The sequence below is a fragment of the Callorhinus ursinus genome, unplaced genomic scaffold (genome assembly GCF_003265705.2).
Source record: "Callorhinus ursinus isolate GAN/ISIS: 27379988/994484 unplaced genomic scaffold, GSC_fseal_2.0 scaffold30, whole genome shotgun sequence".
NCBI lineage: Eukaryota > Metazoa > Chordata > Mammalia > Carnivora > Otariidae > Callorhinus > Callorhinus ursinus.
In genome coordinates, this window is record NW_027397092.1 from 9,428,872 (window position 1) to 9,446,183 (window position 17,312).

Genomic DNA, 17,312 nt, shown 5'->3' on the forward strand with positions numbered 1-17,312 from the left:
CTTCCGCTCAGTAGGATGCCCCGAAGAAAGGTTCTCAAGCAGGGTCTAACAGGATCTTTATGAGTTGGGAGTTTATTTTTCCCTCTTTAGGGGAATCGCTTTGCTAGGAGAGAACAGAGGTGCCGAGACCCCGCATCAGCCTCCCTCCCGGCACCCGGCACCAGGGATTTCTGATCAGCCACGACCAGGGAGCGCCCCCATGGAGGATGGCTCGTGAGGCCCTCTAAAACAAAGGAAGTTTCTTTAAGCAGCTGATCTGCATTAGCAGCACTTGATTCTAGATAGGCTAGTGCACCAACAATTCCTCCTGAAAGAGTAACAGTGGCTGAGGAGAACACACTTCCAACTGTGAAGCAATTAGAGAGCTGCTGAATGGCTGACTGCTTGCGTGTGGTCCCCTTAGTTCCCTGGTGGAGCGTGCTTGTCGTTCTGCAATTGGATAAAATGGATTGGAATGAGCGCTGTCATATAGAACTGCCAGTTGTTCTACTGTTAATAAAGACACTATTTAGCTATTAATACATCCCATTCTTACATGTTGTGCCCATTCAAACAAAATATCTTTGTTTGCGGAGGGGGTGTGACTGCACCTGTTCCTGATTCGGTAATCTGTGGCCTATGGAGGACCCCTTGTCACTCTCTGCACAACTGTGGTTTCCAGGCAGTGTGTGCTTGGAAAAGAAACAGAGCGACCAGACTGTGGGATTAAAACAAGAACAAGCCAAGCTCCGGGTTCAACGGAGCTGCCATTTCCTCACATGGTTTCTATGTAACCAACAGCCATGTTTACTACGGGACAAGTTCGAATTCACTGGGAAGCAAATTCCATGTGACTAATGATTCCCTCCCTTTCCCAGGGAGTTATTATGTTTTAAATATTCCCGGGGGGTGAAGCAGGATTCGTGATGGTGATACCAGCAGGTGACAAATGCAGCCGAAGGCAGAGGAACTCACACAAGACACCATTTTCCAGGTAAGTCAAATAGCAAAGCTCTTTCTCCCCACCAGCAAGTACAATACCAGGCTCTTTAGAGCACGGGCTTCAAGGCATCGACAGTGAGAACAGAGAGGTAAGATTTACACACCCAGGTAGAAATAACCCGCACGAAGCAAGTTATGTTGTTTACATTTCTCTGTGGACAGACAGGAAACCCAAAGGATGCCGAGTGGGATCTATCCAAAAAGTGCAGTAACAGCCCAAGGTAGAGCCCCCAGTTAACCACTGCCCCTTGGAGCAATTTCCCTGGGGTTGATGAAGACACCACTCCAGCGCTGGCATGACTACACCACTGTGGCCACCATCACCTGAGTCTGTAGAAGCGTAAGAGACAAGAGAATGGAGACATGAAATTTAAAAGAGTCATCCTCAACCTGTGGGAATGAGGTGTTCCTAGGTGTATGGGTCTGCTTGAGCCACCGAAGCCAAATACCACAGTCTGGGTGGCTTAGCCAACAGAAACTTCTCTCTCACAGTTCAGGAGGCTGGGAAGTCCAAGATTAAGATGCCAACAAGGTTGACTCATTGTGAGGAGTCTTTTCTTGGCTTGGAGGTGGCCTCCATCTTGTTGTGTCCTCACATGGCCTCTCTCTGTGTGCATGGGGTAAGGAGGGAAGGAGAGGGAGAGCTCACCGGTGTCTCTTCTTAGAAGGACACTAATCCCATCATATCAGGTCCCCACCCTTTTGACCTCACTGAGCCTTAATTACCTACTTATAGGTCCTATCGCCAAATACAGTCACATTAGGGATTGAGGCCTCTCCACATAGCTATTTGGGGGGAGGAGACAGTCTATAGCATTAAGTGATGATTTTCCTTTGTTCCTCCTGAGGGGGAAGAGGTAGAAACACACTGTTCAATCCTACAGAAATAATGAGGGTGATTTCCAAAAGGGGAGACAGCCTCCAGAAGGCTCAATGGTCCTTGTGGTTCAGGTGTCTTTGGTGACTGGGGTGACTGGATCTGAGCATTGCCCCAAGGTAACCGTATTCACCTACTCAAGCCCACTATGTCAGCAGAGGTCATCAGCAGCATCTGGAACTAGATAACACCAGAGATGCGCGAGCCTGGGGCACTTCTTGCCATGGACATTTTAACTGATCAGTAACAGAAGGCCATCTTTGCCTCCTCCATCTATTCTCTTCATTCTTGCCACAGGAGGAGATTGGAAGAGAACCAAGAGAAAAGGGTGAAGTGACAAGCCAGATCCATTTCACTTCCTCTCTTCTTCATGCTGACTCCCTTCTAACTTGACATCCAAACTGTCCAGGAGATATTTAAATTGGAGATTGGAGAATTAAACCGGCTGATCTGAGTTGGAACTTAGAGGCTGCAGTTACAACCAGACTGGCCTTTATGTTCATAATCAAAAGGATGGGGAAGTTGTAGAGTCCATCCAATATAAAAAAAGAGAATTGCGCAGAGTTAAAAGCAGGAGCAGGAAAAACAGTTGTAAACTTATGCCATCTTATATTTTACTTAGTTTGTTAGCAGTCCTACTTCTTTATGAGGGAGAAGGTGTAAAAATAAATAATTTGGGAAAGATTAAAAAACAAAGTACCTAGTACAGTACCTACCACAAAGTAGGCCCTCAATATCAATTTGTTGAACGATCGCTAAAATCTCCCCTTTTCTCTTTAGGAATTCCTACAAAGGATCAGGGGAATGTGTGTCTTTACAGACTGCTCATCCAGGAGCCCCAAACCACCAAAGATACAGAAAAGATGACAACCAGAAAAATCTGCTAGCATGTCTTTCGAGCAATTCTCTAGCATGATAGCGCATCAGTTTAGAACAATTTGTTCACTCCCAACATCACAACCTGCTGCCCTGGTTCTATGGCAGTTTTCTCATACAGATTACTTTTTGGAGGACAACTCAGTATGTGACTTCTCCACAGAGGCACTTCCTTTCAGCTTTAACTCAGTTTCCTGCTTCATCAAGCTTCCCAGTGATTACCTCTGCATTGGTATTTGTAGGTCTTGATGTACAGGTGTCTCTTTTCTCAAAATTATTCCTCATTTCCAGCTCCATTCTTCTGGATATTTCTTTCCCATCAATTCATGTGGCCTCTTCACAACAGGGTGGCATGATTTGTCTTTTAAGACCAGGAATAAGGGGATCAGATTTGGTCCCAGTTCTGCCGGGACCAAGGACAAGACCTCTTTTTCGTCCCTCAGTCTGTTCACGGACTCCTACATCAAACCTTTCTTGACCTTTGGGTAGAGGGATTGCTTTCCCTTGCTTCTGTTTTAATGTCTCTCACTCTGCATTTACACCTACTTGTTTATGTGTCTATTCCCTCTACTCAAGTGTGAGCTTTGCACAGTGAGGGTCCTATGCACAGCTGGGTTCCCAGTCTGTGCTATGTATTAGGAGTTCAACGGACATCTTGAAATAATGAATGGACAATCAATATAGGATGCATGGTGTTTGATCTAGTTCTTAATGCTCCCAGCTTCTGTTGCCACTGTGACAACACTGTGCTGGGTGAAATAGCGTGGACTCGGCTCTCCTGGGTCTACAACCGTTATCATCATTGGATGAATGTGGTCTCTGGCTCCAACACTTCCTACAGCAAGTTTCATTTTTTATCACATCTCTCCTCCACTTTCGAAACACTGTGACAGTTGGGCCTCACTGGATGCAAAGAGACAGTATTAAGAGAAGAAGGATGATCCATATCAAATCTTTCTACTCTGACAAGATAAAAAGCTTTTGCTCTCTTAGAGATCAGTGAATCAAAAGAGACCTCGGGAGTGGCCTTGTATTTGGTCCTAGACATCTTTTAATCCGAATGGTATGTAATTCTTCTTCTCAAATATATGGGTTCTAACACAGAAGGTCGGGGTAACCTGATGATCTCAGTACCCAGAGCAGCAATGGGACCAAAAAGAGAACAAAATGTCCCCCGTAAAAGAGGTGCGAAAGTGGGATAAATGGATTTTATAGAACAAAAAATGAAGGTATAGCTTCTTTATAGGAGAGATTTTACTTCTTTGTATTCCTTGATACACATACAACTTTGAAATATAGTAGGTATTCAATACATTCTGCGAGGAAGAAGGATATATCATGGAGAACACTTTCCATAGCAAGTAACTGAAAATCCACAATAAATTGGCTTGCATATAAATGAAAAATTCACAAGGTTTAAGAACTTCAAAGGGTTTGATTAGTTCTACCCTCATTTCTCTGGGATTCCCTTGGGTCTGTCCTCCTCCATGGTAGCTTTATCTTTGGGTTGGCTTTCTCCTTGGTAGCAAAATGACTTCCTCAGGGCCGGACATTCTATTTGCATAATCACACCATCCAGGGGGTGAGAAAAGGCCACCTAAGCTTGAGGGACTGCCTCCTATTTATGAACCGTGGCTGAGAAAATGGGAATAAGATTTTACTGACTGGCCTAAGCCAATCAAGTTCCATGTCTGGACCAAGAGGTGGCATCAACCCCAACATAACAACCAATAGGGAAATATCTAGAAGTTGAAAGTAGAGAAATATCCAGAAGTTGAAAGTAGAGAAAGTAGAGAAAGTTGAAAGTAGAGAGAGGTATCCAGAAATTTCTACAAAATTTCCACAAATTTCTGACTTTCTAGAAAGTCAGAGAGGGAAGGAAGGAAGGAGGGGCTGAAAACAGAAGCAAACCTGTTCTTATACCCAGTCTCTAGGTTATTCATAGCAGAAAGGATGTAAGTCTATACTGGAGATGGTGGTTCACAATGGCAGGAGAAAGAATTCTCATGACAAACTGCTGTCAAATGTGCTGTCCTCCAAACCTTAGTTTCCCGCAACAAATATTTATTCGATATTTCTAAACAGCTATTGCCTGGCTTGAACTACTACTGCATTAGAAATTTAGGAAGGCCTTTGTGTAGCTTTTTGTATATTACTAATGTACCATTTTGTAGATTACTAATGTAACATTACAAAGCAACTGAATTCAGCCTTAATAAGTGCAATCACAAAAATTGAAGAGCTGAGAAGGGGTAAATAGTGAAAATTAAGAGCTGCATGTTCATTTAGGAATGTGAAAAGATGCTAAAAAAACTAAATAGTAGGTAAATGGTAAGATTATCCATTTGGCTTACCAATCAATACAATTAAGACTCTTGGTAAAATTGAAAGAATTTCAAATTGGGAACTGTTGCCATTTCTAAAAGTGGCCCTAGAATATCCTGGAAGCATGGTGACTTGTGGGTCTGGAATCTTTATTCTTCATTCAGGTTGGTGTATTTTGTTGGGGTTTAAACAATAAAAAACCTGAAGTTTGAGAAGAGAGAAAAAAGCAAGGGCAGGACTACTTTTTGTGTATTTAACCAAGAGATTTACATACAAGGATTAGATGACATTCACCTCTAATTGTGGTGATGAATCTACCAAACTGTAAATAATTCAACCCACACACCATTCCTCTCTAGTAAATCTCTACACTAAGGCCTTCCTAAATTTCCAAGATATAGTAAGTATGCTATTTGTTTAGTTCACTTGTTCATTGACCCATTTATAAAGATATGATGGATAAATACACTTCTAGATCCAAATTGAAGAAGAAAATGCAGTAGTAGACAGAAAGTTCAGTGTTCAGTTGTAATTTTCTCACTGAGGAAAAGAAACATTAGTCGCTCTGATCCAGAATTTATGAATAAGATGCCATAGTATATAAGTCTTAAATTATTAATAAACTTGGTAACTCAATGAAAGTTATTCCAGACAAACAATTACTCAAAACATAAATTAATTTTTAAATGGCCAAAAAAAGGTTCTTTCTAATCTCTAGCAAATAAATAATAATAAACCAAAATTTGGTAAAATGTTTTTTCTTGGATCACCTCATTGAGAAGGTGAAGGAGGAGAAAAATAAATAAATATGCAAAATGCTTCAATTTCTTATTCTGGGGATTTAAAATGACTACTAACAGGTCATTTACAAATATCTTCTCCCATTCCATTGGTTGCCATTTAGTTTTGTTGAGTGTTTCTTTGCTGTGCAGAAACTTTATCTTGATGAAGTCCCAAAAGTTCATTTTTGCTTTTGTTTCCCTTGCCTCTGGAGACATGTCTTGTAAGAAGTTGCTACAGCCGAGGTCAAAGAGATTGCTGTCTGTGTTCTCCTCTAGGATTTTGATGGTTTCCTGTCACACATTTAGGTCTTTCATCCATTTTGAGTTTGTTTTTGTGTGTGGTGTAAGAGAATGGTCCAGTTTCATTCCCAAAACCATTTGTTGAAGAGACTGTTTTTTCCATTTGGACATTCCTTCCTGCTTTGTCGAAGATGAGTTGAACATACAGTTGTGGGTCCATTTGTGGGCTCTCTATTCTGTTCCATGGATCTATGTGTCTGTTTTGTTGCCAGTACCATACTGTCTTGATGATGACAGCTTTGTAATAGAGCTTGAATCTGGAATTGTGATGCCGCCAGCTTTGCTTTTCTTTTTCAACGTTCCTCTGGCTATTCGGGGTCTCTTGTGGTTCCATACAAACACTAGGATGGTTTGTTCTAGCTCTGTGAAAAATACTAGTGCTATTTTGATTGGGAGTACATTAAATGTGTAGGTGGCTTTGGGTAGTATGGACATTTTAACGATATTTGTTCTTCCAGTCGAAGAGCATGGAATGTTTTCCCATTTCTTTGTGTCCTCTTCTGTTTCTTTAGTAAGTATTCTATAGTTCTCAGGGTACAGATCTTTTACTTCTTTCGTTAGGTTTATTCCTAGGCATCTTTAGGCTTTTGGTGAAATTGTAAATGGGACCAATTCCTTGATTTCTCTTTCTGCAGCTTCATTATTAGTGTATAGAAATTTGACAGATTTCTGCCCATTGAGTTTGTATCCTGCAACATTACCGAATTCTTGTATCAGTTTTAGCAATTTTTTGGTGGAGTCTTTTTGCATTTTCTACAAAGAGTATCATGTCACCTGCAAAGAGTGAAAATTTGACTTCTTCTTTGCCAATTGGATGCCTTTTATTTTTTATTTTTTTATTTTTTTGTCTGTTGCTGAGGCTAGGACTTCAGGAGTGTGTTAAATAGCAGCGGTGAGCGAGGACATCGCTGTCTTATTCCTGACCATAGAAGGGTTTTCATTTGTTCCCCACTGAAGATATTCGCTGTGGGTCTTTTGTGTCTGGCCTTTATGAAGTTCAGCTATGTCCCCTCTGTCCCTACTTTGTTGAGGGTTTTTATCAAGAAAGGATGCTGTACTTTGTCAAATGCTTTTTCTGCATCTATTGAGACGATCATATGGTTCTTATCCTTTCTTTTATTTATGTGGTGTGTCACGATGATTGATTTGCAAATACTGAACCACCCTTGCAGCCCAGGAGTAAGCCCCACTTGATCATGGTGAATAATTCTGTTAATATGCTGTTGGATTCGATTTGCTAGTATCTTGGTGAGAATTTTTGCATCCATGTTCATCAGGGATATCGGCCTGTAATTCTCCTTTTTAGCAGGGTCTTTGGTTTTAGAATCAAGGTCATGCTGGCCTCGTAGAACAAGTTTGGGAGTTTTCCTTCCCTTTCTATTTTTTGGAGCAGTTTGAGAAAAATCAGTATTAACTCTTCTTCAAATGTCTGGTAGAGGTCCTCTGGGAAGCCACCTGGCTCTGGCCTTCTGCTTGTTGGGAGATTTTTGATTAAATGGGTGATGGGTATTAAGGAGGACATTTGTTGTGATGAGCACCAAGTGTTGTATGTAAATGATGAATCACTAAATTCTACTCCTTAAACTAATATTACACTGTATGTTAACTAACTGGATTTTAATAAGAACTTGCAACATTTAAAAAAAAAAAGACTACTAGGAAATAAAGCCTCTGAGAAATCCTGCAGTTATAACAAATAAATAATAGTGGTTGATTTAGTTTTTATTTCCTATGCTTGAATACTTTTTTCTTTTTTTTTTTTTTTTTTAAGATTTTATTTATTTATTTGAGAGAAAGAATGAGAGAGAGAGAGAGCACATGAGAGGGAAGAGGGTCAGAGGGAGAAGCAGACTCCCTGCTGAGCAGGGAACCCGATGTGGGACTCGATCCCGGGACTCCAGGATCATGACCTGAGCCGAAGGCAGTCGCTTAACCAACTGAGCCACCCAGGCGCCCTTGAATACTTTTTTCTGGTAATACTTGTTAACATCCAACACTTGGGAAATACTTTGTTGAGAACATCCTTCTTTTCCATGAGACATCCAGGAATTTTAGCAACAAAATGGCATGTCTTGTGAAGACATTAAAAAAAAGATCATCCTCACTGCCTTGAACAGATCCAAATAAATATTTGTAAATCTTAACACCCTAGAGAAAGGTGTTATAATCTTCCTTGTGGTGGTCATTTATTACGTCAACCATATTCCTAGCCACTACTTCTAGAACACTACTGTGCACCTAATAAACTTGCAATAAAAACTTATTTAGTGGAAAATACTTCTGAAATTCTAAGGATATTCAATTTTTTTTCAAGTTTATATCTCACATAGAAATACTAATTTTTCCAGCTTTATGCCAATTTAAGTCAGTGGAGATACTAGAAAAAAGTATCTGAAATGAAGCAAGAATAGATTAAAAGTTTGGGTAAAAGTATGATAAATATTGAAGAGACACATTATTTTATCTCGGTGGTAACTTAATAGTACTCTTCGATACACGAAGAATGATTAGGTGATAAATATTGCAATCACATATTTACTAAAACCTTCGTCCCTTCTCTAGTAAATATGATCTCTCTCCTTTGCAATTTGTTCTACCCTTTTTACCTAAGACATACTACCCGTATTACAATCATTGCAACCGAATGCAATGGAATACCCTGAAATTTCACAAACCCTGTACTGAGGACTGCTCTAGGTGGGAGGCTAAGGTAAGAAGATGAAAGGACAGTATCTAATCTCTGAAAAGGGAGAGAAAGACCCATATATGGAAGGCCATGTGCCAGCATGGTGGACAGTGGAATCAGATGGCCTGAACTTGAATTCTGGCTTTGCTTTTTTTTTTTTTTTAAGATTGTATTTATTTGACAGAGAGAGACACAGCGAGAGAGGGAACACAAGCAGGGGGAGTGGGAGAGGGAGAAGCAGGCTTCCCGCTGAGCAGGGAGCCTGATGCGGGGCTCGATCCCAGGACCCTGGGACCATGACCTGAGCCGAAGGCAGATGCTTGATGACTGAGCCACCCAGGTGCCCCTCTGGCTTTGCTACTTAGAGATACATGATCTTGCACAGTTTACTGAACTCTCTAACATTAAGCTTCCCATCTGTAAACAGAACCACTAATAAAACCTGCTTTGCACAGAGTTTATGGGAAAGCTAAATGGCAGTGTACAAATATCTGCCCCGTGTTATGCACTTCGCATGGCCTACAAATATTTGTGATGTTCATTAGGTGTTAAACGACTGGAAACGATAGCGTATAAGAGCACGAGAGAAGAGGTGCGAACACATTCTCTGTGAGTGCGGCTAGAAGACCGATTTATTCTGCCTGAAGGGGACACACTCTGGGAAAGTGTCCCAGAGTCTTTGCTAGGCCATGGAGTCAATACAGAGAGGTGGGGGGGGGGGGGGGCGGGCAGGACACTGCAGATGAGAGGACACAAAGTGGCATGACGCATTCAAGAAAAAAACAAGTCAGGTGGTAGGTTCATTTCCTAAGGTGCCTGGAATAAAGTACCACAATCTGGGTGACTTCAAGCAACCGAGATTCATTGCCCTACAACACTAAAGGCTGCAAGTCCAAAAACAAGATGTCAGCAAGGAGGGCCGTGCTCCTTCCCACACCCATAGGGGAACCACTCCTGGCCTCTTCCTAGGGGCTGGTGGTTGGTGGCAAGCTTTGCCTTTCCTTTGCTTTTAGACAATTCACTGCAAATCCACATCTTCTCATGATTTTCTCCCCGTGTCTCTCTACATCATCTTCCTTTCTTCCTTCTATCTCTGTCTCTATGTCCAAATTTTCCCTTGTTATGGGAGCATCAGTCATCCCGGAGGGCCCATTCTAACAGACTTAATTTTACTTGTAAAGGATCTATCTTCAAATAGGGTCACATTCGGAGGTATTGGGTTAGGACTCCAGCAGTTCAGCCCATAACAGGTGGTACTACTGAGGATAGGATTCACAGCGAAAGAGGAGTTGGGTAGCAAGCAGACAGAGGGGGTCAAGGAGGTTAGAAGAGCCAAACTCTGTGATACTGTGGAGCTTGCACTTTATTTCCTAGGAAACCAAGACGCACTGATGGGTTCTACCCAAGGAGCGGTTGGATCAGACCCATGTTTTAGAAATTACCTCAGCTGGCGGTGGTGAGGAAGGATTGGACCATGGGGGACCCAGGAAGAAAGATATCGTGGGTGTGTATGACACTGTTCAGTGTGACATGGGGATGACCATCGTGCAGGGTCCATCCTAGAGCAGAACCCAGGCTGGTAGAGGAGGAAGAAGATACGGGAGAGATTTGGGCAGCAGAGCAGACCAAGTACCATTGTGCATACTTCACTTTTATCTAGAGAGAGATCCTTGAGGGCAGAGTCTACCTATTACTCATTGTGAACCCATTGACAACATCTCAACCACGGCTTCTGTTTTTAGTCAGCTCAGGTTGCCATGGACTGTGGGGCTTAAATGACAGAAATTTAGATTCTCATAGTTCTAGTTCTGGAAACTGGGAGTCCAAGATCAGGGTGCAAGCATGGCTGGTTTCTATTCTGTAGGGCTCTTCGGTTGGCTTATAGGTGGCCACCATCTTGCTATGTGCTCATGTGACCTTTCCTTTGTGATGCAGGCAGGGAGGCAGTGCGAGCAGATGCACGAGCTCTCTTCTTACAAGGGCACTAATCCCATGGTGGAGTCTCATTCTCATAATTCCATCTATCCCTAATCTCCTCCCACAAGCTCCACCTCTAAATGCCATCACATTGGGTGTTAGGGCTTCATTATATAAATTTTGGGAGGGGGGTACACAAACATTCAGTCCATAATACCTTGTACATAACATTTCATACGGGATTCAAAAAAAAAAAAAAAAGTAAGATGAAAGAATATACTCAGCATTGGGATTTAAGTTGCCACATTAAAGACAGGACACCCCGTTCAATTTGAAATTCAAATAAACAACAAATAAATTTTAGTATAAGAATGTCTAATAACTAAAAAGTTATTTGTTATTATATAAAATTCAAATTTAACTGGGGGTCCTACATTTTTTATTTGCTAAATTTGGTAACCCATAGGTATTTTTTTAAAAGGCATACTTCCCAATGCCATGAGACTTCTATACATTTGAGATATGCAACATTTGGAACACATTAATACTAAAAAACACTGTTTATCTGAAATTGAAATGTAACAAGCCCCGTATTTTTATTTGCTAAATCTGACAGTCCTCATTGGGATGATTTGCTGATCAGTAAGTTTGGAAGTCATAAAAAATAATAAAGAAAAAATCCCAAAGGACATAAACAAAACAATACAAAAAAAAGAATCCACTTTCCTATGCCAATAAAAACCGCAGGCTGTCTATTAGTGTCCCTGTCGGTGGAAATGGTATCTTGCTCTTTTCCCGTAGTATCTATAAATGCGTTTGATAAATACCATCAAATAAACATTTATTGGCATTCCAAAGGATTCTCGATTACGATAAGTTCCAACAGATAGAGAGAGGATCATACCTCTATTCAACTCTAGCTTTCCAAGTTCTAACCGACTGGAGACCTGCAACCCGAATCTGATTCAAAGGGCCTAGGGGTTTGGGAAACTAACAATGAAACATACGCATCTTGAACCCCGAAGGCTCTCAGCCCCAATGGGCAGCCCACCGAGTCAGCACTCCCGGGCATGCGCCTTGTGGAAGGCTGCATGCAGCTGGCTCACAGGGTTTGCTGAAGAGGACATTGATTTTGATTCTCCTTGGATTCTCCGGGTCTCCATAGAGCCCGCTGCCCCATTTTGTTCTTGCCTGCGCTCTGGCCCTGGTCTCCCACCGCATGCCGTGACGGGTTTGTTCATGTCGCTGCCTACCTTGCACACGGACTCCTTGTGCGAAGCACCCCCAAGAGATTCCGCACCTCCAGCTGGAGGGTCAGGGCTCTCCCGGGGGTCGGACCTGCCCGAATCTGACATGCGCGCCATTCTTTCTCTCCCTCACCCAGCCTGACTCTCCTCCTCTGTGCGTCCTGCCACACTGTCCCTTGACACATTTCCTACTTACCCTTAAGCCTCTGAGATCCAGTCAGATCCTAATCCTGGAGCTTAATGCATTCGATGCAATGTTTGTTTTGGACGAGATTTGAGATTTGAGTTGAAACCTTGAAAAAGCCAACAGAAACCTTTCCTTGCCCATTTACTTAAAGTGATCCCTCTCTGCATCGAGATTTTATACATTAGGATAAGTATCGATGAGGCTTTTAGGACTTAACTCTTAAAGCATTCAGGCGCATGAAAATCTCAGAGGTGACCTAGATTTCTCATCTGTCCACTTCCACACCTACAAACAGAGGGCGGTGAGGAGGTTCTAAGTTACAGTGCCCACTCCATCATTCTCCATCATTTGGTCTCCTGAATGCTACGTGTTCCCCCTTCTCCCTCTAGTCTCGTATTTTTAAGTGGTACACTTTCGAAATACCTGCCACACCGCAGATTTCCAGGTTTTGTTTCCTTCCTGGTAAGTGGTCCCTGATGGTCGCATATTCAGCTTTCATGTGAGTATAAGCTGAGTTTCAAATGGGTTTTAAAATGGAGAGTCCCCGAGAATTGAGATTCTTCTCATTCTAAGATTCCCATAAATTCTGGGAATTATTTTCTGAGGATGATGATCTGACCCCCCAAAATGACATCACTGCTCAGTGAAGATGATGCACTTTATACCAACGGGACAGCCCAGTGATCAATAGAGACATAGGCTATACACGGGCAATGTTTGTATACTCCCTAACTCCACTAAGAGTAGCGTCTTCAAAGCAGGATTATAAAAATGTAGATATCATTTCCCTAATGGATGGGGGGGTAGGTAACAGACTAAATTACTATGGGAACAATTATGGATTCCCTTCCTTGAGTTTGTATCTTTTTCGTTGGGCTCTTCCTCTAAATAGAAATCTTAATGAAAGCACTCCTAAAACCAGAACAATACATGTAATGACCTTTTGAGGACTTCTCCCAGGATCCTGTGAAACTTGTCTATTCTTACATTCAACTCCCTCAGCTCCCTCCTTTTCACTGAGGTTTTTTGTTTTGTTTTGTTTTGTTTTTTTAAAGATTTTATTTATTTATTTGACAGAGAAAGACACAGTGAGAGAGGGAACACAAGCAGGAGGAGTGGGAGAGGGAGAAGCAGGCTTCTCGCGGAGCAGGGAGCCCAAAGCGGGGCTCGATCCCAGGACCCCGGGATCATGACCTGAGCCGAAGGCAGACACTTAACCCACTGAGCCACCCAGGCGCCCCTGAGATTTTTTTTTTTTTTTTTTGTATCTCATCAGACCCAAATCACTTCTATTGGCAAATTATTCACGTAAGACAAAAGCTGTTAAAAAGCTTTGACAAGACAACTTCTTTGGCAAAGCCATTAAGATAAGACACCTCAGCAGGGTTGGACATTCCTCAGATTGGACTCCAAGCCTCACTATATAAGCCATAGTTTTTCCCTTCTTGTCTCCCTTTCCACCTCTCTCTCTCTCTCTCTCTCTCTCTCTCTATATATATATATATATATATCTTTAACTAAATGTCATTCAGTGTAACAAATCACCACTTTGCCATAAGTAATGTAGGTTTCTGGCAGTGTACAAAGCTGTTTCACTTGCAATATTATAAAACATTGAACCTGGAAAGATAGCCCGAGGAGAAAAACTCATTCAAAGTCCAGAGGTAATGTTAGAGACAGTGCCCATCACAGAGAACATCTTTCTGGACATTCAGAGGACAGCAGTAATGGAAGGGTTAAGACGGGGTACAGTATGTGTGTTTGCCCAAGATGAACACATGAATGACATCCTCTAAAAGCACATATGTGCTTATTTAGACAATATTTCGTGGCTGCAGAATTTTTATGCTAACCAAAGACATATGTTCCAACTTCAGTTTACCAGTTGATGACCTCAAAACCCACTGTCAGTGTGAACACAGAAGAATCAACATAGTTTATCACGTGGGGCTTCCAGGCAATGAAGTTTAAGGAGCAAGCTGAGTCAGGAGAAAAGTGCATCAGCCAAATTATGCTGTTATTTAGGAAGCAGAACACAAAGGGAACCGGAAGCTTCCAAGTCGCTGCCCAGCTGTTCAGAACTGCTTCTCCATATATAATTTATTAATTCAACTCCACACATAATTAGAGGCAATTTGCATTAAACCTGATGTTAATGATCCCACCAATCCTGGCTGCACAACTTTGCGCTCTCAGTTTTGTTTATTAAACTGGAAAAGTAACCCAGGTTTGAGAAAATAACCTTCTTTGGTCATGACTCATCCATTTTCTCGGCACAGTCTCTTGAGTACTCGAACGTGTCAAAAACTGTCTTTGTTCCCTTATGAAGAGAAAGATTCAGGATGTGGGAAACGAAGGGAAGTTTTCCTGGATGACATGCTTTTCCTGTGTCAGTAAGACCCCCTGCTGAAGTGCCCTTGGGCTGAGGGTGAACATTACAGACCCAGGCAGGGGACAAACCGTGACCAGAAGGAGGAAGCAAAGGACCCATCCAGGCAAAAGTCAGGGTGTTCCTCAGTGCATCATTAAATGCTCTGCTGGTTAGATCATATCACCATTGTCCCCAAGGAGGGGAGGCCTTACAGCACCTGAAAGATGACATAACTGCTTTTCTTTTGTGACATTTTACATCTTGGGAGCATTTTAAATGCTCTTCATCTCAGTCGGTTAAGCATCTGCCTTCAGCTCAGGTCCTGGAGTCTCGGGGTCCTGGGATCGAGCCCTGCATCGGGCTCCCTGCTCAGCGGGGAGTCTGCTTCTCCCTCTGCCTGCAGCTGCCCCCTGCTCGCTCTCTCCCCTGCTCTTTCTCTCTCTCAAATAAATAAAATCTTAAAAAGATAAATGCTATTTAGCCAAAAGTCACAAAAAGTCAGTCCACAAGCCCAACATAACCTCACATATATTCTTGTCGAGCTCATAAAACAATATTTTTTAGTATGTATTCATTGTGAACTTGAAAAATGATGAGATTTTATATGTGAACATCTATGTCTGACTCCCTTTGAATATCTAGGGTAGGAGTAACATTTGAGGTGAAGTTACTATAGCCCCTTTAGATCTAGTACATCAGTTTACAAAAATTTTCAATCCAGCCTGCAAACTGTTTGACTTTCTCTGCTTGAGCCCAGCCAGTAAGTTTTCGGAGGAGAGCTCCAAGGTTCAGAGAAGGTGACTTGTCCAAAAATCAAGAGCCAATACCAGAGCCAGGCCCAGAACCTAGTCATTTCCACTGTACTTCTGTACCTGTCCTTTTTGATGTCCTACCTGATCATGAGTCCAGAAGACCGATGCAATGGCACATTGTAATTATAATAACACTAACTATGAAACACACACCTTTTGCAATGCACAAATTCAAGGGGTTATAATAAGATATAAAATGCAGGACAGAAGTAAGCCTCAAGATCAGTGACATTTACCGACTGGTGATCTTTAGGGTTTTCACAATATTTTTAAGCAATGTAATATGCTTGTGAAAGGCATATTTAGGGCCAACAGAGGTAGAAAAATGTAGCCACCCAATTGTGGTATCATTTAGTAAGCAAGACTTAAAAGAAAACCAAGAACTTCATTGTTTCTACCCAGCTGTTCAGAGCTTCCTCCTATATAAGTGGGCTCATTAGAATTTGAAAAATATGGAAACTAGTTTTTGAGTTGAATCCAGTTTCTTTTGGCAAATAGAGCAGATCGTGCCTCTGTCACACTTTTTGGACTGGTTCCTGTGAACACGGGGTGTTAAACCAGAAGACTGACAAATCCATGATTCTTTGATTATTGGAATCTGATTAAATTTTTATTAAGCCCACTGTAGTTGTTAGATGTAGATCACTGCTTACAATGGACTGTTAAGGGATTCTTTGCAAAGCTGTGAATCCCTGGTTAGAACACCCCCCGCTGCACCTGCACACCTCAACGCTTCCATAGCCCGAGGTAACCACACACGGAATCTGAGCGTGCGCCAGGTGTCTGAAGTTCAAGCCAATCGATGATTACTGAATCCTTCTAACTCTGAGAAGCCCCCTTCTGCTTTTATTTCCACACAGAGCATTGCCACAATGGGGTCACCATGGGTACTGACTGACCAACAGATGGTACCAAGGCTCTGAGGCTCTCTGAATTCAAAACCCACAACGCACATTAAGTAGGTGTCTCCTGCTTTCTTCTGTGACATCGTCCCAAACTGTCAAGGATGTGGTTGGATCACTACAATTTTGCCATAAAATTCACATTTTACTGGCTGCCTCCTCTTGCCAGGACTTGGGGTCACAGTGCCTTCTCTATGGACTGTCAATAGGGAATAAGGGAATGCAGGGGGAATGATGGGGATACAGGACAGAGATTCAGAAGGTAGCAGGAGGTTGACACGTAGGCACAGACTGCACGGTGAGTGTCAGCCCTCACCAGATCTCTACATTCCAATCCTGACCATCACAACCACCTGCATACAACCCCATCTTTCTGTTAACTCAGGATATACACTTTTCCTTTGAAAACTGTGAAGGTACTACAGCCCCGGATTGTGTAATCAGAATATCATCATTTTCTCATTTATAACATGAGGAGTTTGGACTTATCTCTGAGATCAAAAGATAAACGTTCTAAGATCTTATGAGCTATTGGTTACTTAGCAAAATCCTACTAATTCAGAAACATAATACCTTGACACTGTGGAGAAGATACTGCTGTGTGGATAATACTTACCTGAAGAAAGGCTATGGATTCTTGTTTTGGCAGCATGTTTCAGAGATCATGGCACCTTTTCAGATTAGCTCAACAAACATTTCTTTAGCTCTGTTAGGCATTGAGGCCACAGATATGCAATCGACCATTGCACAAATATTTGAGGAGATAACGTTGAATTGACACACAAATATCGTGTCTAGGCAGAGAAAAGAGCAAATGCGAGGACCCTAAGACTTAAGTTTGGCCTGTTGCAAGAATACGAAGACCATAAAGAAGGCCAGTGTTTGTTGGGAAGCCAGTGGGAGGTGAGGACCACAGGAGGCCACAATCAGAGTATATAGTCCAGGGAAAGACCAGATTTCATTCTGAGTGCAATGTAGATTTCATGCTATGTGCTGCCAGAAAACTAAGAACAGTGTCTTAACTCAACAAGACTGGTGGGGTGAAGCGA

At 42.1% G+C, this 17,312-nt stretch overlaps 1 long non-coding RNA gene across 1 annotated transcript in view; it reads left to right on the forward strand.

Annotated features, from left to right (window-relative positions):
- The first annotated feature begins 710 nt into the window (after window positions 1-710).
- LOC141370270 (uncharacterized) overlaps window positions 711-17,312 on the forward strand; it is a 31,526-nt gene continuing 14,924 nt past the window's right edge. Inside the window, exons 1-2 of the long non-coding RNA XR_012374170.1 lie at window positions 711-973; window positions 2,639-3,797. This is a non-coding gene — a long non-coding RNA (uncharacterized lncRNA). The remainder of the gene's footprint in view (window positions 974-2,638; window positions 3,798-17,312) is intronic.